Genomic DNA, 24,517 nt, shown 5'->3' with positions numbered 1-24,517 from the left:
CATCACACCGGAACTTCCTGTGATGAAGAAGTGACCAACTTTGAATGAAGGAGCATCGCGACAGTATCTTGCAGGGTTGCCGTTGCTGGCTACCTTGGGCCAAATTGGCTACTTTATGACGCTGTCTGGTGACAAAAATTTCAAGTTGGCGCCATGGCTACTTTCTCGCTACTCTGAGCTTCTATTTTGGCGCATTTACTAGTAATTTTTCTTATTATTTGGAGATAAAATAGGAAGCAAGTCTAAAGAATTACCATTGTTTGCAAGCTTTTTTTTTGTCGTGTTGGCCTGTCGTGATGTCTTCCCCACGCCAGCGGGCTAGTGCGCATCGAGTTACCTAACGCGCTGCGTGACTGCAAAGACAGAGTGACTAGCGCATGTAAAGAAATGCGTGGCTACGGCACACTGCCGACGACAGGTTCTAATGCTTAAGCCCAGCGCGTGAAAGAGATATCAGCAGCAAAATGAAGCTCGACTGTTCATCTTCGATCAGATTTCGCTACTTGAAGCTGTACTCTTATCATAACTCTTATGAGGGAAACTGTGCAAAAAAAAAAAACAAAAAAAAAACATGCACGAAGGAAGAACATAACAGCACAAGCGCAAACTAAGAATTGAAATTGTTATTGAAAACATGAAAAATATAGAGGAAAAAAAGAAGAAAAAGCAGGGATTGGGTATGTTGATGTGCCCATGTAGGTCTTTTTTTTTTAATCACGCACACGTGGTTTTTTTTTCTTGCCCTATGTATTTTTCGTGTTTTCCATAAAATTTCAGTTGTTAGTATGCGCTTGTGCTCTTCTGTTCTCCCTTTGTCCACAATTTCTTTTTTTTTTTTTTGCGCAGTTTCCCTCTAATGAATTACCAACTGGCCCAACAGTCTATTCTTCTAAGTTATAACTCTGCACTACTATCGCTCTACAGCTTCAAGGGAAAATGAATAATATCTGTGGTTTAACATCCCAAAACCACGATATGATTAAGGGACGCTGTAATGGAGGGCTCCGTGGACCTAAATCAAAGCTCACGGGCCTCAAACATTTTCGCCTCCATAGAAAATGCAGCCGCCGCGGCCGGGATTCGATCCTGCGACCTTCGGGTCAGCAGTCGAGCGCCGTAATCGCTATAGACAACCGTGGCATTGCCAAGAAAAAAGATATTCAATGTTTAATGTTCTTACCGAGTTGTTGGCCGGAAATTACTTTGGTAAGAATTTAATCTATTCTAGAGAAACTGCGTGCAGGCGCGCTGAAACTATAATAATTTATTAATTTATTTGCTACATACCAGTGGCTCGGAGACCAAGCAAGTATGAAAATATTGTTATCGTTATTCTCCGTTTTCGCTTATTCAAAATCATCTTATTTATTGTTGAACATTAACAAGTGTATTAATAATATAGTTTTTTTATTTTGGCTACAAATTTGGCGCTAAAAGTAAATGACATGGCTACTATGGCTATTTTTAGCTTTAGTTTTGGCTCCTTTTCAAATCTACCAACGGCAATCCCGGTATCTTGTCGTCGATAGCGGCAAGTCATCTCACTTGCACGATAGAGTTTCCTACGGTATTTACTAGGGAAACTCTGGCGCTGCGAACGTTCAGCCAGCATGGGAATGATGGTTAGTACATGGATTTCCTTAGTCTTTGTGCTGGGGGCTTCGAACGCACTTGCGGCTTTATTTGTTGTTGTGATTTCACGTTTTTTTCGGATAAAGAAAATGACTCGTTGTGAACCTCGTCAGGTGATTTGAATTGGCGAGCCCAAAAGGCTTGTGGCGTGCGAAGGAAGTGAGAACGATGCGCCGCAGTAAAGAGGAGTATTTACTAGCTGACAGACCATCTTCGTCGACGGAAAAAAGAACCCGAAAGAGAGTCGCACGGGCTGCTCTTGACTTGAGCCACGCGTCTGCTTTGTTTTTCTACTGGCCGCGCTCCCTTCCCTATGAGCCGCCGTTATCGTCTTCATTTTAGACAACGATGCCGCTACAGGCTCAAGGTGGTGAAGCTGAACTTTTGCTGAAGCGGGACTGCTGAACTTTTGCTGAACTTCGTCTTTCGACAAAGCGGCTACAGGCCACACGCAGCCACACGGAGCCGAAAGAATGTAGGTTAGGTAAATTCATGTACTACCCATCATTCCGATGTTGGCTGGAGAGTCATGCATTGCGGCTCCCATAGACACTAGCGCGAAATTTCCCTCTATAGTATACTATTATTAAACTCTATGACTTGCATCATGTAGCGGATCGTCTTACCATTGTGTGTGATGTTTGCTGCTGATTTGTTCCTTTCGCTGTTAAAGAAAACTGCAATTTCTACCTTTTCTTTCACTGTATAGACTGTACAGCGTAAAACTCAGGGGAAGTCACTGCGACGCTTCTTCTTGCTGATCTTGCTGACAGGCGAAAAAGTGACTTGTGCCTCTTGATAGTTTGAGATGGTCATCAGCACCACAAATCACGCACAAAGAAAAGAAAAAAAGCGGCGCACTTGCATGTCAGGTGAGTCGGCATTTTGTTTTGCAAGATACTGCTCCGATGTGCTTTGATCATAGTTTCGTGACTTCCATGCCACAAGCAGTTCCCATCTGACGTAACAAAGCGGCAACGTTTCCTGCGCGCCGTGCCCGCTTGATTTCGATATCGTAATTTAAGTTTGATGATGAGTATCTTAAATTATGTGCAAATTTTGTGATTTATATAAAATATGGGTAGGTCAAAAATTCTGATCGGCTACAACTGTCTCGTATAGACAACGGCCGCTAAGTTGACAATCAAAAAGTTAATTAACGTATTCTTGTTAATGAGTCATAATATGTACCTTTAGATGCGGCAACTTACTTCCGCGGCGGCGTAGAGTTCATGTGTCAAGACCGACAGGTGCCTCGCTCTAATACAGTGAAACCTCGGTGATACGATCACGGCTCATGCGAATTTCGGGGTCATACGATTTTTTCTTTGGTCCCGGCAAAGGCCCATTGGCCTGCAATGTAATGGAGTACGGTTGTTTCGAACAGATTTTCACCCCGCGACGTTTGATACGAACGTACGCTACCGCGCAGGTACGAAGAGGTGCTGTCCGCGCTGTCGTGGAAGACGCGCTAAGCTTGTGCGGGCACAGAAGCGCAAGCGCGGGCATGCGCGCCGCGCCGCCAATTGGTCAGAATCACGGTGTAGGAAAAATACTTTCCTTACACAGTAATCAGAGTAAACCTACACTGACGTGTCGTAGCCTTCGAGATTGTGTGCGCGAATCTTGGAGGCCCTAATGCGCCCCCGTGTGCCTTCGCGTTTAGATTGCAAGCCATTTCTTGCATGCAAGCGATGTCTTCGTGCAACAGAAATCCTATGAAAGGCGGACGAGGACCCAAAGAAGACAAGGACGGTCTTGGCGAAGGAGCTATAGGCCTCACAACGTCAACATGCACGACTATTGGGGATGCACTTGTGCGGGCACAGCCGTAAATCTCTCGAAATACACCCCTAGCACCACCACGGTCAGAAAATAATAACGTAGGGCCGCCGTTGTGAAATTTTCTGGCCTTCATATACCGCTTCAAAGTGCTCCTGAAGTCACTTTCGCCGCAGTACTTCAGTGTCATGCGAAAAAGCAGGCTAAGATTTGGAAGGGGCTATTAGCTGTCGCGGGTCACAGCACACCTGGTTCAATAATTACACACGCGCGCACGGGCCGTATATATAAGAGTGCGACTATGATTGTTGACGTCTAAAAACTTCACTGGCAATCATTCAGAGCTGTTCGTGACTTTGCTGCGGCCCTGAAGAAGAATAAATGAAAATGTACGACAGCTTTCTTTTGTCGCATGCTAAATTTTCATACTTTCTGGTGACACGGCTTTCGGATGATACGAATATTTTTGGTGATCCCGCGAGATTCTTATCACCGAGGTTTTACTGTATCATTTTTACAAAAAATCTGCGTTGTCAGAAGGAAACACCCTGCGCGATAATAACTTATATGACAAGGGCGCATTTGAGGCGTTTTCCTGCCACACAACGATAGTCGTTATCTATCTTTCGTGCTTCCTTGCGTTATCGCCACGCGCTCGGTACTTCCTGTTCTCGAATGGCGTGCCCGTTATCAGCGCGGCATAGCATTCTTGATATGAATGTGGCGAGCCTACATTTTTTCGATAAACGAAAGGAAAGCAAGCCAGATAACAAGTAAACTTGGCCTACCAGCTTCCATTGGCCATTGTTGGCCCTTGCGCGGTTACGGGTTTGGTGATGACTTATCCGCCTTCATAACTTGGGCAGTAGGCGGGCCGACATAAAGGCTCTGATATACTCCAGCGTAACGTCGACGAGCGAGCGCGCGCGTCACGGCGACGTTACGTCAGCAAAAAACAGCCCTCTATAGTCCGGCGTCCGCTGACCGCCGACGCGGCCGACGGCTTCTGGCGCGCTCGGGCGTCGCTCGGCGCCGAATAGATGCTGCTGCATTTCGCGCCAGACGCGCCAGACTCGCATGTACAGGAACCTGCTTCGCGGGCTGTTTCGTCGGTTCTTGACAGGTGGCGCGGGCGTTCATCTCTTTACTGCGCATGCGCTCCTCTAGATGCGATCGCGCCGGCGCGTTGGAGCCGGCTCGACTGTAGCGGAAACCGATTTGCGCCTGGCGTAGCGTCGCCAGCTCGGCGTGACGGAACGCAACGTCCTCGCGGGCGCTCGCGTCGGACGTCGGAGTATAACAGAGCCTTAAGCGGCCGTCTGCGGCGCCGCATAATCGGAGGCCAGCGTAGCGCTGAGCTCACGCTTGTTTGCTAGCCGGAAATGTCGTCGGTACACGTCGGCTCAATTTTGCTGGCCGACAGCGGATCCGGCTCTCCAGTCTCATGTTAGGCACGGGGTAAATTACCACCGGCGCCGGGACGTCAATAATAATAACTGTGGGGGTTTTACGCCCCAAAACCACGATTTGATTATGAGAGACGCCGTAGTGGAAGGCTCCGGAAATTTTGACCATCTGGAGTTCTTTAACGTGCACCTAAATTTAAGTACATGGGCCTCTAGCATTTCGCCTCCATCGAAATGCGACCGCCACGACCGGGATTGAAACCGCGGCCTTCGGGTCAGCAGCTGAGCCCTGTAACCGCTACACCACCGCGGCGGACAGAAATCAGAACCAGAGAAAACAAACTTGAGACACCTGCAGAATTATTAACAGTCTGCGTACCCTTCTGCGTGCACTCTGCCCTCAGAACTCATGGGCCGCCTGCCACATAAAAAACGAACATGCAAGTACATGGGTACAGTTTACGTAAAGTTATTTCAGCGTGAGCACAGCGTTTTAAAAAGAGTGTTGTAAAACTTGGCACCAAACACCTCGCTTTATTGTGTACCATACCCTAATTCCAATGGAGAGACACCAGAAAAACACGATAGTGTTTCCAAGTGCAGCGAGTATCTGGTTTTTCTTGCCTGTTTCCATTTCCTTCTTTTGATTCGCTGCTTGACTCATATGGTAGGATGACATTCCCTACTACATATTAAGGTGCACAACGATGCGAGACAAGGACAGGACAATTATGAACATTGTCTCCTATGTGGTTCCCATTTAGTTTTCTCATATTTCACCGCAATAAATACCGGTCATTACTGTTGTTGCACGGTGGGTTTGTTGGTATATTATATAAAATGCCATTGGCATAGAAGCATACACACAGCGCCGACTTTCGCAAATGGCTTGATTTCTGTGTTCAGCATAATTAAGTATATAATAAATTAATTAAACGAATAGGTGAACATTCTGAGCAAATACACTGGGCGAAACCTAAGACACTATGCGACAGCTTTGTTGGCTGAAGAATTACCGTAAAGGGCCCATAAACCACTCCGAGTTCCAAGACGAGGGAGTGGTTTCTTTCTCGCCTTCACTACCCTTCCTACAGGCGCGACTTTCTCCTCGCGAGTTATCTCTTGATAAAACACGCGGACAACATCAGCACCAAGCGTTGAGCCTATCATGATTTCGCGCTTTTCGACTACACGCTGTTATCTCCGCTTTCGCAGCCGAGCACGCACAAAACGAAGTGAAATCAGTTGATCGCGCACGATAGTCATGCGAGACAAGGCAGAACGGGCGTGCGACTGCATGGGAATGCAGGGTGGGAGAATTCACTACTCATATCCTGCGCATACGGAGCACTCCAGAGGTTATTTCTTCATGATGTCACGGGAACAGATTGCTGCCATCATTAATGGTGCCGAAAAGACGGGAAACACCAGGAGAGAATAATGCGCTCGTACTTTGCATCTTCAGAGGTTGTTCAGGGGCCCTGTAAATATATTAACCTTCACTTAGACACGCAATCTGCCCTTCAATACAAACAGCTTACAACAGGCAGCTTTCCGTTCCATCATAATTTACCTCTAGCCACTTAAGGCAACATGACCATTCCTGCCTGCTCTCTTGAGCTTTTGCTGCTGCAGCAGAGTTGCATAATCAAAAGAATGCATTGAATGCATACATGCTGCAACAAACGTGTATGGGAAATGCAAGCAGTGAACTGCTGCGCTACTTTGAATAGTGAAAGTTTTTATGATCTATCGGTTGGTAATTAGAAGCACGTGATGCACCTTACACATTTACAAGGAAGTTAACGGTAAGCACAAGCACCATCAGTCACTGTCACTTCCGTTTGCTTGCGCTTGCATACTACAACTGAAGCGGAGTACACCGCTTACTGTACGTAAGCGCCACTATCCTTGACTGCGGCTGTTCCTATTACCCATGGTAGCCCTCACTGAGCTAAAATGTGGTAGATGTACGCGCTACTCGACTGACAAAGCACGAGAGCACCACCGTACATGCATTGCACTTCGTGGCAGAACACGTAGGCTACGAATTCTCAGATTGCTGCGAGTGCATCATGCCAAATCGAGGTTAAGCGCTGAGCGTAATAGTGAGCTTGAAACGAGAAAAAGGAATCAAGCGTAACAACTTCCTTGCGCGATGCGATTTTAGTAATATGCGGGGAGAGCATTCCCGAATCTTTAGTCCGAACACGAATTCGGCACTGTCAGTCATACTCACACATACGGGTAAGCAGTAACTATGAAGGCTACCGATATATCTTTTTGCCGTTTAAATTTTGACATGAAATTTTATTATGCACTTTAGTGTACAATAAAATTTTAAAAGCATTCTCGCAAGTAAAAACCAAACGAGATGCGAGAAGAATCTTCTTAACACGTGTGGAAAAGCTGTATAGTTCCGGAACAACGCACAAGCTAAGACAGTGTCTCTTTCTGTTAGTACGCTCACAAACAAGCGAATTATGTCACGAATAATCTCAAAGGATTGTTATGTTAGTTTTTTGTCGCTCCCGTCGTTCCTTCCGACTCATCGTAGCGAAGAGGGAACAAAGACAGCAGCAGTGAACTCGTAACTTCGCGCTCGCACGCACTATTGAACTTGTACCTTTTCCACGCACAACACAAATATCTCATTGCAGCTTTGTCGCATCGAGATGGCCGTACATATCTTTTTGTAGCGATGAAAACCCACCAAAATCGTGCGGTTGATGATGAATTCTGCACTGCCGCATGAATCCGTGGAGCACAAAATGGAGCACAGAAACCGGACGAAAAACCGCAACTGTCCTACGCCATCTTTGCTTACCACTTTTTAAAATCGAGCGTTTTTCAAGTAAATGTGGAAAAAAATCATCGAGTGCAAACATTCGCTAAACAAAAGTTCAAAAAAAAAAACGTTGCTACGATACAAATATTATAAATTTGAAAAGGCATCTCCGCTCATGTAAAGCATTCAGCGAGATTATTATTTTTTTTAAAGACGTGCAACATGGTGGCGACACTCACAAAAAACACAAACAAACAAAGAAGAGATGGAGGGAAGGTTTCGTTCTCGAATTCGTTGCTTCGCATGTATGGGTCACTTTTTTTCTTTTTCACGCAAGTATTTTGCTTCCACAGGGACATTCTGGGGATCAGTGTGCGCTGTTTTATTTCGATGGTGTTTTTATTGCAATTTATTGCAATAGCAATAGTGCAGAGACGTTGCAGTTGTCGCTAGATATGATCTTTGTGCAACGCTCAGTTCTACACCATGGCACCGTGTTAAATTCCGCGATGTTCGCGGAACACGCCTGTAATATTCCGGCGGAGTTGCAAAACAGTACCGGAATAGTTGCGCGAAATTCCAAACATATTGGAGTTGTCGCAAATTATATTATTGCGATAGCAATTATATGGACAGTCTCGACGGGTTTTTGCCGTCGCCGTTGCCGTCGCCGTCATGTCCCATAGGAAGTCCAAATTTATAAGATCCCCCCGCGCATCGTATGTTCTACCGCGAGTAAAAGCGCGCGGGCGTGAGTGACGAACGCGGCCGAAGCAGAGATCAAACGAGCTGGCCCATTTCAGTCGCTCGGAGGTGCATGCGATAACATCACCCCGCTGGGATGCCTGCCGTCGAAGCAGACAGGAAACGCCCCGCCCGTCTTTAACGAGCATGAGATGACGCGAGGGGGGGGGGGGATTGTCGCGCGAGCAGCAACTCTGAACTTTGAATTTAAAGGCGCGGTCGCGATCGCTGGCGCCATCACCTCGACAGCCATCACAGCGGGCGGCTCGTACACCCTTCTACGTGCTGCGCTCTGAATGCGAAGTGATTATGAGGCCGGAGCGCATAGTCACTTCCTGGAGCGGCCGTATTCTCTTACACCAGCGTTTTGTAGTTACGCGAGATCGGATACAAAACAGTTAGCTGCCAGCCTCACTTCGTATAACACTACAATTTGTTGCTATCGCATTCATTGCTTCGCCCTTGCGGTGCAACTGTGACCTTATTTTTATCCTAACAACTATGTGGAAAGGGGTTGCCGTCACCAAGCAATGGTGACAACAACTCCTTCATTTATTTTCTATATTAATAAAAAAAAGATCTTGTGCGATGCGTATGTCTACGCCATGGCAACGTGGTCAATCCTGCGCCGTTCGCAAAACACGCTATTAGTACTTTAACGCAGTTGCGAAATAGTCTGTGAATAGTGGCGCGATATTGCAAACAAATTGCACGGGCTTACGAAGGCTAAGATTCACTTTCTTTATTCAGCTCCAAAATCCGCCATGACAGGTGAGCTGTTAAGGTTTCGCGTTACTCAGCTCGACGACGCGGGTTCGACTGCCGGTCACGACGGCCCCATTTTGATAATGGCATGATGCAAGGACACCCTTCTGCTCAAATTGAGGTGCACGCTAAGGATCCTCAGGAGATGGAAACAAATCTGGAGTCGTCCACTATGGCATGCCTCATAATCATAGCGTGGTTTTGGCACGTAAAATTAGTCTTTTTGTTATTTTTTTTCTAAGAACGTTACTGAAAGCAGCTTAAGAGTTGTTTACCAAAAATGTTCCGGATGAGAGAAAGGATAAACATTTTTTGCATGAAAGGAGCCTATACCGACTTCTGCCGCATCCCATCTCCGCTTAGAATGGCCTGTAACGGGCAGTCAGTTTTGTGATTTTCGCTGAGAATAGTACGCTGAGGCTCAGATATTCTGGAACTGCGAATTTCTTTAGAGACTCTTTGAAATTTTAAAGTGCTACTCTGCTTTCTTTGTTTCTTTTTTTACGATTATTATGTTTAAAAGGGCTCGTGACGTTGTTATGGCTGAAATCCATGATGAAGACAGCAAGTTTCGCGATGCTGAATGACATATGAGAGAGGCACGCCTCAAGTCTGCAGTTGATACTTATGCCCCTAAATTAGGTAAGCAAGACAGTAATTAGAGTAAACTCGCTATTTGTATCACCCTGCCTCGTGGTGTATCAAGGTAGTCGTAACCGTATGACTAAATCTCCTTGCTTCTATTGTCATAAGTAGCAGTCTTCAATTTTTTTTCTTTGAATAGGGGTCCATAGCCATGTGCAAACAGGAATGTGTGAACTTCTCGTCGTAGCAAAAGATAAAAGGATTCGTCCAGTTCACATGAAGCTACAACGAGAATATAGTACAAATAGCAGCTTTGTTTTCTGTTGTTCTTTTACCGTGGTCCATTATTCCGCTCCAATTCACTTTTTTCTCCCATAAATAATTTCTGGAAAGAAAGTCATCTTGTATCCGCCGCATCTTGTATTCACGACGGCCAAGAAAGCTGTAGTACTTTCGTTCTCATGGGTGCGCCTTAATACTTCACCGAACAGCGAACTGACAGCCGAGTTGTGGCGGAAGTATTATCTTATCGTATCAATAAATGCTCAATAAATGTGTCAATAATGTATCAAAATGTATCAATAAATGCTGAAAAAATAACTGGATGAGACAGAACGAGGTGTACGAAAGTGGACGAAATTCTTTCGAATGTGAGGTACTATTTGACATGTTAGCCTAGGCAGTTATGCGAAACATGAATAACTTGGGAAATTAGTCTTTCCGCGCAATGTGTTCAATGCTAACAGAAAACTCAACAAAATAACTATCTTTTGCGATGTGCATTCCTTTCGGTGATTTGGGTTTATAACAGGTAAGCTGCATTATATCTGTAACTACATAAGGCCCACGGATCCCACTTACGCAATATCTTCTATGTTGCTTTTATTATCAGAACAAGACCAGCTTTTGGTACGGATTGCATGTCTTTATTTGCTCATGCTCACAAACTGTGCGCAATTTGCTCATGCTCATAGACTCATGCTCGCAAACTGTGCGCTATGCACATGGCCTGTGCAAACATTCCTTCATCTGCACCTTGTAGGCAATGGAGCAGTCGCCTTGTCATCATATGGGTCCCCTCACGCATTCGCAGCAGTTTTCGGGGGTCTGGCGAAGAGTGGTTTCCCTAGGACATTGGCGGCAGAACACAGTCCTGCAGTCGACTTTAGCTGAAAGGAAAGCACAGCCAGCGTATAGACTTATTTGAAGTAAAACAAGGCTAGATACGTCACTCTTTTGTTCTTCTGGACATTTAGTGGTCCATTGATATGTAGGAGTTGCAGCAACTAGGAGGTTTCTCAATCGCGATACAAATTGAGAACTGAGCCTTCAGTGTTGTAGTCAGGTTTATGACGGTATCTGATCCAGGCGGCGGTGTAATCAAAGGCCCAGAAAGGGACCGGCCCAGCCCGATTCTTATTGCAGTGCACGAAGTGTTTTCTCTCAAACGCTTTAAAGCGGCGGAATATGCGCAGGAATACACGGCGTTCTGCGATGTAGGGAGGAAGCTGCATCCTCAGAGTGCTAAGTGTGTACGTGTGTGTGTTGGGGGGGGGGGGGGTTGATAAGAGTTACGGCGGTGTCTTCAAAATTTCATGAAAGACAACTATAATTTTTTACAACAGTGCAACTAAGTAATGAAAATTGACGTAGCCATGCCGTAAACCACTGCTGCTAATACATTCAAACGGATCAAACTGATACATAACGTTCTGCTTCGAAATACACCATTAATGCACGACCAAGGCAATGCCCTTGTAAACGTCGCAAAAGCTTCACATTCGCTGTAAAATCTTATATATCATTTGTTCAATCGTGGCGATGAGTCCGCTCATTATTCGCTTTTAGGGCTGAAAAAAGAAAAACAGAAACAAATGCGGAAAAAATAACTGGATGACACAGAACGAGGTGTACAAAATTGGACGGAATTCTTTCGAATGTGTGCCACTATTCGACACGTCAGCCTAGGCAGTTATGCGAAACATGAATAACTTGGGAAATTAGTGTTCCCGCGCAATGTGTTCAATGCTAACACAAAATTTACCAGTTTGCGCAAGGCGGTGGCTATCTAAGCATTGTATCTGATTGCCCCTATTTGTAGTTGCCCCTATTTGTAGTTGCCCCTATTTGTAGTTAACCGCATTTCATGAAGCCATATATGTTGCCATTTTGGCGGGTTGTCTGAGAACGCAGAAGACGTTCGGCGATGAAATATTAGCACCATACTTGAATATAGAGGGTGTATTTGAGAACGAACAGTGGCGAACCTAACATAGAGGTGTTCAGAAAATTCGAGAACCCGAGGGGGCTGAAAAGGATCCCTAAAGGCGTATAAAGTCGGCCGTGTAGATTTTTAGAGTTACTGCACGAACTCCCTAACAAGCTCCCTAAGAAAATTCTATAAGGTAACTCTAAATATCCATTTTTATTAGCTGACCTGGATATTAACTCTAAACATCCACGTCCCATATTGCGTGCGAGTCGTCTATGCAGACGATCACCACATAAAAGGATTTCGTCGATGTATATATATTTTTTGATCAATTTGCACGTCGCATTCTTGAGGCCACTTTCGTCTATTATTTGCTTTTTCGCTGCTTATAGACATAATGTACCAGTAGATTTTATTCCGCTGTGGTAAGGACGGTATTTTTAATGGCTTTTTGTCTAATACACCAATTATATTCAATGAATCAGTGCCCTTATTCACAAAAACACCGTCTATAGGCTAAAACTTTTCGTAATAAAATATTTCAACCAATCCAGCACACCTCATTGGGGAAGCCGGCCAGACAATTGCGAAAACCACTAACGAAAGAGAAGCTTTGTGGATTCGGCGCCAGCATTATAACGTCACAGCGCTAGATTATGCTTTGCCGCCATTTTCTATCGTTAAACTGGGAATTATCGGAGACGGCGCTGGCTCGATCGCGCACGACTGAACTCGGTACCACGAAACAAGCGGCACATCTTTTCTCTACGTTATCGCAATCCTCTGAGAACGCAGGAAACATAGTTCACTTACGAACGCATCGGCAGCAGTTAGTCGGCGTGGGGCTGAACGTGGACCCAGGGGGACAACCAGCGCAGCGCACCACGTCACATCGACCTGCAGAAAAAGACAAAGGGCATCGCTTGCGTCTGACTACCGCAAAGTCGATTGTCAGGGTCGTACACGCACATGTAAATGCCTCAACAGGTTGTTCGCGCCATGTGTATATAGATGAACTGAGATGCCACGCTTAATCTGTACAAGCCAAGACAGTTTTCACACTCGTCTACTGCGCACATGTGTGCGCTCGGTAAACGACGCACGGTCGTGCTGTTGTCACTCCGTGAATCTACTACGGCAGTGAATTTTAATATTAACACCGAAGGTGTTTAGGCCAGCCATAAAAACTTCGGTGTGTACAACAACTATCACCATGAACGGGCATGTGCCACAGAAATTGGGCAAATTCCACTACTCATCGCTTGTTCACTAAATATGAGGCAACAGATGGGCGGCAAACACTAACTGAGATTTCTAGACAGACGTAACCCGTAATTGAGAAAAGCTTGAATAAACCGTCGGGATTAACCCAGTGATAAACACCGCGGCCGCACATTTCAGCTTCGATGAAGCATCTGTACGGAGTGCTTCAGCGGTACGTACAACGACAGAATACTTGGGAACGGGAAAGGCAACGGCAGCGACGAGAAGACCCCGAAGCGAATGTCTTCGTGCCCGTAGATCTACGGGAGGTGCGAACGCTCGGTTTCAGCGCGAGCTTCTGTCTCTGGAGTTTTGACATCCGTGTCATGTCTGTGACTGTCCGTGGTTTAACTCGAACCTCTCTGCGCTGAGAAGGAACCTAGAAGCAACCTAGCATCATCTAGATAAAGCCTAGCGAAAACCTAGAAGCAACCTAGAAACAAGCTAGCATCACTTAGCTAAAGCCTAGCAAAAACCTAGAAGCAACCAAATTAGACTTCAGCATCGTCCAGGTTCGCTGTTTCAAGCCCTGCGCGACTTAGTGAAAGCTGCGCCATTTATTTAAAGCTCCAGTTAACATATTTACGGTGACACTAACGTGACAATACCAAAGATGACGCGGAGAACGGGGAGGCGTGAGGAAGCCAAGTGAGGCAGTAGGGCATCTTGAGTGCCTTATTAAAGCGTATGCTAGCGTCGTCTCAGTGACCTCAAAAACACAACGAATGAATGAACTGTTTCTGAAAGTATGAACCAAACTTTTGCAACATAATCTTATTGCATTCAGCCTGTTAATAGCCATTGTAGCACATTGCGGAAGACTGACATTCTGGTTCGTGCTCCCATTTCTTTGCAACATCATGTCGTGTTCTGGCTCTTCCTAACTACGATTTCATATTCGAAATATTGTGCACTTTCTTCGCATTTCAAGTCTTGTTTTGTCGTCTTGCGTACCACTGTTCTTTGAAATGTCTCCTGGCCGTGAGGGTACAATAAATGTTTAAATGTATTTAGAAAATATTTAATACAAACCACTTGAAGTTCGTGCGTTTAAATCTAAGTTTATAGGCGACTCGCCACGGTGGTCTAGCGGTCACGATGCTCGACTGCTGACCCAAAGATTGCGGGATCGAATCCCGGCTGCGGCGGCCGCATTTCGATGGGGGCGAAATGCGATGGGAGCGAAATACCAACCCTCCACTACGGCGTCCCTTATAATGATATCCTAGTTTAGGGACGTAAAACACCTCCAATTATTAAAGTGTATAGGCGTTTCTTTTTATCCCGGCCCCATGTAGCTGCCGTGGCTGATAATCGAACCTGCGGTCTCGTGATAAGAACAACGCCATACACACTGATCCTTTTCGTCAGTAAGCGAGTTTCGGAATACGCGTGAGAGAATATAAGCCTTTTAACGGCTCTCAGCCTAAGTACCTGTTTGGTTGTGCCGCACGGTAACGGCCTGTTTTGAAGGTTTCACTACGGAATGCGCTGTGAGCAACATTAGATGTGCATTCTAAGTTGCGTATGTCAGCATAAAGTGTACAATTGAAAAAAAATGTGTACGTAAGTCAATCAAGTTCACATGTTCTCACTGTGAAGTCAACACCTCGCTGACCTCGGGTATTTTTTTGGGATTATTTGCCTGTTAAAGAAAGGCATACTAAATGTAGCGTGCATGCGCCCTCTGCAGCGTTAGACAAATAAGTGTCCACTGAAAGCCATTCCGCCCAAAGCGATTGATCCCGAACATAGTGTATGTTTTGTGATAGTGAAGGAAAGTATCAGGCCAGTATTTGAGGCAATGGAATTTGTGCCATTCGCGTAGGTTCAAGGAAAAAATGCGATGGCACCGGCAATTGCGAAGTCGCGATGATGACGAAGACATGCAGCTTGGAGTTTAAGGCTAAGACAATTTATGACAACGAGACCCAGACCCGAGGGTCAATTGCTACTATACCAACGATAATAAACACTTGCATAGCCAAATAATAAAGATGGTGTTTCGGGAGATTCGCTCGCGCAGATATTCATGCAGACAGGCACGAAGTTTACATGTTCCTAATCGTGTTTTCTGCCTCGACGTGAGCAGCAGTGCAGTATACCATGACTACTCGATAAGAACAATCCAATAATATATCTGCTTTAAACGTGTGCCATGCTACCACTTTACGCCATGCACTCCGTTTTACATTTGGTTTTCACCCGGCACCCCCAGTCCTAGAATTACATCGCATCGAAAGAGCTAGTAGTCGACGGGCACTTGCAGTGGCAGTACAGTTTCGATTTTTCTGCTGAATTTGCTCAGACTTCTGAGCTGTAGAAATTGACAGCTTGTTTTTCGTGCGTGTCCAAAGCGGTCGTATATTGTAAGGTTGAAACGGATTCCTTTAAATGAGTTTTCATAATAATAATAATAATTGTTGAGATTTAATGTCCGAAAACCCCAATATGATTATGAGGGACGCCGTAGTGGAGGGCTCAGGAAATTTGGATCACGAGGGGTTTTTATGAAGACCAAGCTTCAATTCAAGGGATCCTATCTTAGACTAGAAATGAAAAAAAAAATTCGTCGTGAACACTTCAACTATTCAGTCATCTTTTCTTACATTTAAAAGAAAATCCTAAAGACTAGTATTTCTAGCTAGCAGATTTTTGTTTAGGCAGCCCGTTTTTAAACGACAGTCATCGATAATAATTCCAAAATCAAACTAAGGCCTCATGCACGGATTGTTCAATTTTGTGACTTCTCAGTAAACAGCTATAGAATTGAAACTCGATTTAACGAAGCGATGACCATGCTCAAGTCATTTCGTTAAATCGAGAATTTCGTAAAATCGAGAAAGGGATTTCTCGGTCCTTCGAAATCTAATATTGTAAAGTAGTGACACCCAAAAAGGTACCACGGTATTGGTTTTCCTGGCAACCTACGCCTGCGTGTCTGAAATGTCCGCGAGGGAGGCCCGAAGACGGCCCAGACTTAGGGGACAGCATACCCGGCGATGCAGGCTAGGCAGACGGTCACGTGATGGTATGACAGGCTACCGATATGCGATGACGCGGAGAACGAATGGAGTGATAGTGCGAGCAGGCCGAGTGAGCAAGATGCGAGGGGATGATCAATGCTATCTTTCGCGTAAAACATGAAATAACCAAAACAACCACCGCCGCCTCTAGCACCTTCTGGTAGGTAAGAGCGTTACCAACTGCCGAGTTCGTTGTTCTGTGCATGGGCGCGGCATGCAGCCTGGACAATGTAGTTAGGGCTGCATGTAGGACCCTTAGATGTTTTAACGCGATAGAGTTAGAGCACACGCTCGAAGGAAAATCTGTCCCGTTCAAAATTAGAATGAAATCACCGCTTCTTCACTCAGTTATTTCAGGAAATAACTTCGCTTCGGTAGCCAAATGAGTTCGTTAATTCGGGTTCATGACAACAATGAACCCAATAAGTAGTGGTCGGGGAATGGCAATTTCTTCGCTGGATCAGGAACTTCATAAAACCAGGCCTCATTAGATCGAGTTTTAACTGTATTATGATTCATCTGATGATGTTACTAATTTATCTAAAGTAGGCAAAATTGACATATTGTTACATCGCTACCACGTACTCCATTCGCTTTTTACAGCGAAAGCTGTTATGAGATCATTTCACCGGCCGTTTTTGGCGCCGTAGTTGTCCGCCGCCGCCGCCGCCGGTGTCCGTAACCAGTATCGCTCGAAATAAGAAAAAAAAACTAAATAAGAAAAAAAATTCCAGGATGGAACGAGGTTCGAACCTGCGCCCTCTGCGTGGGAGCCCAGTATTCAACCTCTGAGCCATGCCGGTTTTTTTTTTTCATGGTATTTATTATAATGCGTATTTGAAATTATCACAAACGCTATGACGTAGTGATGCATTCACTTAGCGACAATAATCGCACAAGCACTGCACAAGCATTCAAAAGCTTACATGCATATATACTGTGCAAGTCCAGAGAAGCAGGAAAAGTCACTCTTCAAAGCTTGTTACACGTGGAGGCTGGTAAGGATGAACACCTCATCAAGATGGGGTGCCAGTCCGGTCTTATGTCAAGTTCTTCGTAAATGTCCTTTAGAAGGAGAGCCATACGCATGAAATGCATACTTGAAGCAGCGGTTGGTTCTGCATTACGGTCTTGCATGCGCGTTTTCCACAGACTGTGCAGTCCCATAAGGAAAAACATGTCAAAGGGCACTTCATCAAGAGACGTTGGGAGAAGGTAACGTATAGTATGCGAGTTAATGTTAAAATATTTTTGAACAGTTCGTTGAAGGATGTCCCAAAACAGAATGGCATCTTTGCAGCTAATAAAACAGTGTTCTACTGTCTCTGGTACATCGCAGAGACGACAGTTAACTGAAGAAACAAAAATACCTTTCCTCTGCAACCATGATTTCACCGGCAGTGTATCAGTATGGAGTTTGTAAAAGAAGGTTTTTGTATCAGGAGAAAGATGCATTTTCCGAACTCGTTTTAGTACATCATGTCCTGGAAGGTGAGAATATAATGAGCGGTAAAGTGGAGGTGGAAAAAGCATGGATAACAAATCCTTGTAGAGTCGCTTGCGTGATACTGTGTATAGATATTCTATGGAAAACCGGACCTTGAGAAACCGTACAGCGATGAAAACTTCCTGCATAAATCCCCACAAACACGGGCGTACAGAGAAATCTGAGGAAACAATCAAATCAGGTAAAGCATTAACAAACGTAATCTGCAAGAATGGTGCTTGAAACTGCTTTGCAAAAAGGTCCTGTACAGGCTTCATGTCGGGAAGGAACCACATTAGCATATGCAATAGAGCGTGGTAGAAGAGTAAAATAAGCACCAAGCGTCGCACAACGCGAATTCTGTAACCAGGCGTCACACAATGCGAATTGCGCAACGAGTAGGTTGTTGAATGCATCCAACCCATTACAAATGACTCTGCTATAATTCTTCTTCGTCATCAGGCACAGCATCAACAAAGTGCGCATAATGCCTTACATGCATTTAGCAGGTACCAACGCTCTCCGCAGAATGACGAAAAATGGCACAGTGCCTGCTGCCCTACTTCTCAAAAATTACAATGATTTATAGCGTAGCGGGTTCCTCGCAAGTGTACTTGTACTGGCTGCCAAGGAAGCCCATAAGCGCATGATCCATTTCCTCGGGGTCTCAGTAAACTTACAATGATTTAGAGCGTAGTGGGTTCCTCGCAAGTGCACTTGTATTGGTTGCCAAGGAAGCCCATAAGCGGATGTTCCATTTCCTCGGGGTCTCAGTAAACTTACAATGATTTAGAGCGTAGTGGGTTCCTCGCAAGTGCACTTGTATTGGTTGCCAATGAAGCCCATCAGGGCATGATCCATTTCCTCGGGGTCTCAGTAAACTTACAATGATTTAGAGCGTAGTGGGTTCCTCGCAAGTGCATTTGTATTGGTTGCCAAAGAATCTCATAAGCGCATGATCCATTTACTTGGGGTCTCAGTAAAGTTCTTCACCCCACCCCGTCTCTCTCCCACGTCAACGTATGTTATACAGCATGACGGGAGAGGGAAATAGCGACCGGGCGTCACCCAATGCAAATTACATAACTGGTGGGCCGTTTAAAGATTCCAACCCATTACAAAGGGCTGAGCAATAATTCTTCATCGTCATCAGTCGTCGCGTCAACAAAGTGCACATAATGCCTTACAGACGTGTAGCTGGTGCCTCGCTTCTCCGCAGAATGACGAATAATGGCTTAGTAGGTGCTTCCCAACTTCACAAAAATTGTGATTTATGGCGTAGTGGGTACCTTTCTAGTGTACTTGTATTGTAGCCCCAAGAGAGCTTAACGGGCTCTAGAAATGCCGCTCTTCCAGCTTTCGCTGTGACTTTGCTGCGGTTTCAGCGCAGGCCTGGCGTTTTTCTTAAGAATAATGAATAGAAATGCGTAAGCATTGCAGCGATTTGGTGAAAGCTGCACATACATGCATGAAATTCACCGACTTTCGAAGGTTTCATTGATACATATTATAACAATAATTGTTAGGTTTTTGCGTAGCAATACCACCATATGATTATGAGGCATGCCGTTGTGGGGCGCTAAGGATTAATTTCGTCCAACAGGCGGTCTTCAACGTGCCCCTAAATCTAAGTACATGAGCCCCTGACATTTCGCCGCTACCATTTCGGCCGGGTTCGAACCCGGGTTGAATTGATCCAGTTAACACAACAAATATATCTGTTCTCTGTGCAGAGTTAGAGATATGTGAAGTTCGTGCTTCGAGATTTTTAAACTGAAAGAATTTCTTGGCTAACCAAAGGAACTTTGACCGCATCTATCTATCTATCTATCTATCTATCTATCTATCTATCTATCTATCTATCTATCTATCTATCTATCTATCTATCTATCTATCTATCTATCTATCTATCTATCTATCTATCTGTCTGTCTGTCTGTCTGTCTGTCTGTCTGTCTGTCTGTCTGTCTATCTATCTATCTATCTATCTATCTATCTATCTATCTATCTATCTATCTATCTATCTATCTATCTATCTATCTATCTATCTATCTATCTATCTATCTATCTATCTATCCATCCATCCGCCATGAGTGTACGACGAACATGAGTGGCAGGTCATGACATGAATAACATAACATGGTATGCCTGCCGCGTACATCATGAAGCACTTGTCACGTGTGAGGCGTACCCGCATACCACGGCCCCTGGTATGCGGGTATGCGAACGTGCGATTCGCAGTCTGTGTCAATCCTGGGGCAGCTAAAATAGACAGCGAAAACTTTATAAGGACCTTTGCTTATGTTAAACAAGAGAACTACGTAGCGTTTGTTATAGTTCACGGTTTTGATATAGCAGACAAATGCTAATAAACGTGCCGCAATGACCTTTAGCGACCAGCCGCGCGCTGCACATAGAAAATAAATGTATTAGGTCAAGGGTAGCCTAACATCATGTGGTGGTGGTGATTGTTTAATATCAATTGTGGTTGCAGTGTTGGCCATCCGCGCATAGAACGATCTATTGAATGTTACATATATAGTCTTATGACTCAGAAAGCTGTAGTATAACGTTGCTCGTCCCCGCAGGAATACGTCAACGAACGGTGCTTACACTTCGTTTCGATGCAAGTGAGGTCCGTGCTGTAACGTGAGCGCCGACGTATGTTCGGCCCTTTACACGCCAGTGTAGTCGATATGCCTGGGATGCCCCCGATATGCAGACAACTACTCAATTTACAGAAAGGCGTCGATCCACCTCGCAAGGCTTGTAAAGCCAAAAATTGCGGCATATACAGCTGAATACTTGCCCATGAAATCTATTCCCACGATGGACGTGCAGTGCCGAATTTTTTTTGTTTGCTTTTTACCGCACGCTTCTACGTTCGTCCCTTAACGTCAAATTTGGGCACACATGTCAGCCTGTCGCTAGGCTAAATCTCCAGATACGAATAAACAATCTTACTCTCTCTCTCTAAATTCCTGAATTAAGTGAGTAGGTCTCATTCTACTGTACCCACAAAAACGAGCGTGACATTGACGGCGAGGCTTCTCAATGTTGTTATTTCCGCAATAACGGTGATCGGAACTTAAGGTCATACCTGGGCGGCGCGACGTGACACCGGTCGAAAGAAGAAATACGGTGAGGAGCGCTGCAAAAAACACTGATCCGTACTGCATGACGATGTCTCTCGATGTCCTCGTTATTGAATTGGAAGCTTAAAAGCACTGGTTCCCGGTCACAACTCGGTAATAGCACCGCTCTTTTGAGAACCCGCTCTTTTTATCCAACACTGAGCAAGAAAGGGGAAATGACACGCTGCTATAGGCTGGTCAGCCCTCTCTTCAAACACTCAAGAGGCGTTTCCCAACCAACGATCTCGAGGATGGCTCACAATAACCGAGCAAAACGTCAGGCTAGACACCGTGTACAGACAGTCAATAACTCGGCTTCGGCTGTTGGGGAATGATGAGAGCGTTCGTAATGGCAAGAGAGAGCCAGCTCGCGTATTCGACTACCGAGACATCGATGGTAATACACAAGGCGACGCGGCAGGTTCCGGTGCCAACTCGTTTCTGTTGAGCCCGGCGATATGCATGAAGCACCGCTTGGCTGAAGCAAGCGTCGCAATTCCGCGGCAATGTTTGTCGCCCACGTGTGACTCCACAGACTGGTCCGGTTCGGTGACCGTGAATCCGAGCGTGGCAGGAATAGCCTCGTGCAAGCGCGTCGCACACGGGCTTTATCGGCAGACACGCGCGCACGTGTCGGGGGAACATTGCGTGACCGGGTAATACCACCTTGGCGACGCCCGGTGTGCTTCCTTCTTCTAGTACGTGTTTTTCCTCGTCACGTCTTCGGTAGAATAAAAAAAGCTGCGCTTTGATGGTGTCGCGCCGATGGCAACGGAATATTGCCGTTAAGCGTGCAAACACGAAGCTGCCAGCTTAAAGGCTTGTTGACTGTCGCGTTGCACGAGCATTCGACACCGCAATCTGTAAATACAAGAAACGCGTCGCTATATCATGTGACCACTTAGCGTGTATTACCCACAGCTGTACGCACGTGCGCTGCAGGAACACCGCGGCGTTTATAGAACGCGGTTATCGTTTACAACGCCCTTCCGTAACTGTTAGGGCGCCTGGTCAACATGACTGGCGGTAATGGTTAGTGGCGCTTCCGCGCACATTTCTCGTGTACTAATCGCGTAACTTACATATTACGCGTACTTTAGTAAACGGTACGTATTTAGTAGCTAGGTATTTCAATGGTGTACCGCCAGAACCGCAGTGTCTACGTTGCTGAATGAAGGCTTTTTTTTAAACAAATTCAATTGGAAGTTTTAGCAACAATGGCTTGTAGAAATATAAGACGGAAAGAAGGTAGAAGAATTGATGCCTGGGCAAGTTGGAATTGCTTATGCATGTTCGAAACGGGCGGCGCAAAAACAAGGGACAAAGGAAAGAAGGTACCATATCTTACCGCTGTCTCGCCGTGTAATTGACCTTCGTTAGCTTGTGAAGCTGTCTTTCATGCGCATTTGCTTATTTTAATAGACGGGAAGAACCATTTCTTCATTTACGACCTCTCATACGGTTTTTAAAGCGAGAATGAATTAATCATAATCGTTACCACCACCATCGTCCTCTTCATAATCATCATATGTCCCCTGCAGGACGAAGACCTCTCGCAATGATCCCCCTTTTGCGCTTTTATGCCCTAGCTGATTCCATTTTATTCGTGCGAACTTCTTAATTTCATCACCCCACATAACACTGTGCCGGCCTCGACAGCGCTTCTCAACCTTTATTGTTCATTTCTTCGTTCTCACATGCCATCAGCTACCAACCCTACGCATTAGGAGATCCTCCCATTCTCCGATTTTTTCTCTTAAAACAAGGATATCGGGTATCCCTGTTTTTTTATCTGATCCCCTATGCTCTCTTCCTATCTCTTCACGTTACACCTATCATCTTTAATTCCGTCGCACTCTGCGTAGGATCGCAATTTCTCCTCGAATTTGTTTGTTATCCTCAAAGTTTCTGGTCCGTAAGTTAGAAATTGTAGACTGCAATGGTTTTACGCTTTCCGCTTTACGAGCAATGATAAGCTGTCTGTCATGGTCTAGAAATATCGACCGTATCCGCTTGAGCCCATTAATATTCTTCAGTGAATTTCACATTTATGAACACGCTCCGCTGTTAATTAAGTATTGTCACGTGGTAGTGACAGTAAAGAAGGCGTCAGTCACGCTGGTAGAGACGAAACTGTTTAGTGGGCTAACTTGTTCTTAGAAAACTAAGCAACTCAAAGTACAAGCAATGCACTCTGTATACTCATAGCGGCAGTCACAATCGTCGGCCGTCGGTATAATCTGATCATCGGCGGAACGCGTCGTCCTTTATACATTAAGGATCGAGCCTTCCAGCGTGGTCGCTGGGGCTCTTGTAAGCTCCCGAATAAACTTGGCTATACGCGTCCTTCGCGTAATCTTAACATAATAATCAAACAATTGCGAAGCTTCCAAAACTATGCGGCCCGGCCTGCGCCGAGCACTGCTAACAATTTAATACATCAAAATAAAGAATTAAGGGTGCGTGGCAGTATTATCGCGCATATTAAGGGGATAGTTGCTGATTGTGAACTGGTTATTTCACAAGGCTATTGAGCCCTATGTTCTGTTTGAGCGGCAGTTTAAAGAATCCTACCCTAGTAAGTATTAAAAGTGGGGAATCAGCCGCGTTAGATAACCACCATCTCATAACTTTACTTTGCATCGCGACTCGTCTGTCAATCCCATTCCATCGGACGCCTTGTGGAAACGCTATGAATCCCACTGTATTTAATTTATTTGGTGATTTCAAACACCCCGTTACGCTTCAGCATATTATGTAATCATGATTCTTGTGCATCGGATCTTCCTATTGTTACTCGTCTGATCCAATCACTGAAAAATTGAAAGAGATGGAAAGTCTATAAAATACTTCTGTTATAGGTTCTATCACTTTACGGAACCTATTTCAGGAAAATCTTGGTATACACTGCATACGGAATAACATGATTCCGCTCCAAATGTCCTAAGAGAAGTTGTTGCCTCCTAACGGCTGACCAACGTCTCACTCACAGTCTGTTTCGAACAGTTAAGTACAAAATATCCGCTCGCATAGATAACTTTTTTGAGTCAAAGTCATTTGGCCGCATGTATATAAAATTTGGTCAATGCACTTTTGGCGGTCACTTGGACTTCAAGGGAATACACCAGCTCAACCGATTGGGCCAAATTTTCAAAAAGTAATATCTCGGTATATCAGCCAATTTTAAAGAAGTTTCCGCTGACAACGCGCACAGGACACTCCCTCGCACGAAGAAATGCAACTATGGTCCGGCTTCCCTCTCGTGAGTTCTACTTCACGTTTCCTTGCACACATTTTGTCTCGCATTAATGATGAAGTAACGGCAGAAGGAGCTAACTGTTCCACATTTTACCGGCAGTATTCAAACTTATTCGAAAGCTGGCAAACATAAACCATAACGTGATTGTGGTAGCGTTGGAATCGTAATATCATACCGAGCGTCATTTACATTGTTTCCGCGTGAGAAGTTAGGATAGGCAGGAGCAGGGTTGTAACCGTAGAGAGGGACGCTTTCCGGGCTTTAGCATCCGCCTTCCGCATGAATTTTTTCCCGTGACCTCGTACGCCTCCCATTTAAATGGCAAGCTGCGCCGGATACCAACCTAGCATTTTTTCTAGCATGGCATTGCACGCTCGCAAAGACATTTCGGCGCAGTAATTGCGAATGAGGGCTCGCTGCAGTCTCCATGCCCATT

At 45.2% G+C, this 24,517-nt stretch overlaps 1 long non-coding RNA gene across 1 annotated transcript; it reads right to left on the bottom strand.

Annotated features, from left to right (window-relative positions):
* Window positions 1–10,589: 10,589 nt before the first annotated feature.
* Window positions 10,590–21,330, bottom strand: LOC119385960 (uncharacterized). The gene is made up of 3 exons (XR_005182210.2): window positions 20,789–21,330; window positions 12,728–12,811; window positions 10,590–10,871 (listed from the first exon to the last, which is right to left on the bottom strand). It is a non-coding gene; the product is annotated as an uncharacterized LOC119385960 (long non-coding RNA).
* Window positions 21,331–24,517: the final 3,187 nt, after the last annotated feature.

This window comes from Rhipicephalus sanguineus, chromosome 1 (assembly GCF_013339695.2).
Source record: "Rhipicephalus sanguineus isolate Rsan-2018 chromosome 1, BIME_Rsan_1.4, whole genome shotgun sequence".
Taxonomy (NCBI): domain Eukaryota; kingdom Metazoa; phylum Arthropoda; class Arachnida; order Ixodida; family Ixodidae; genus Rhipicephalus; species Rhipicephalus sanguineus.
Note: the sequence above shows the minus strand (reverse complement) of the source record. Positions and strands in the feature narration are given on the sequence as shown.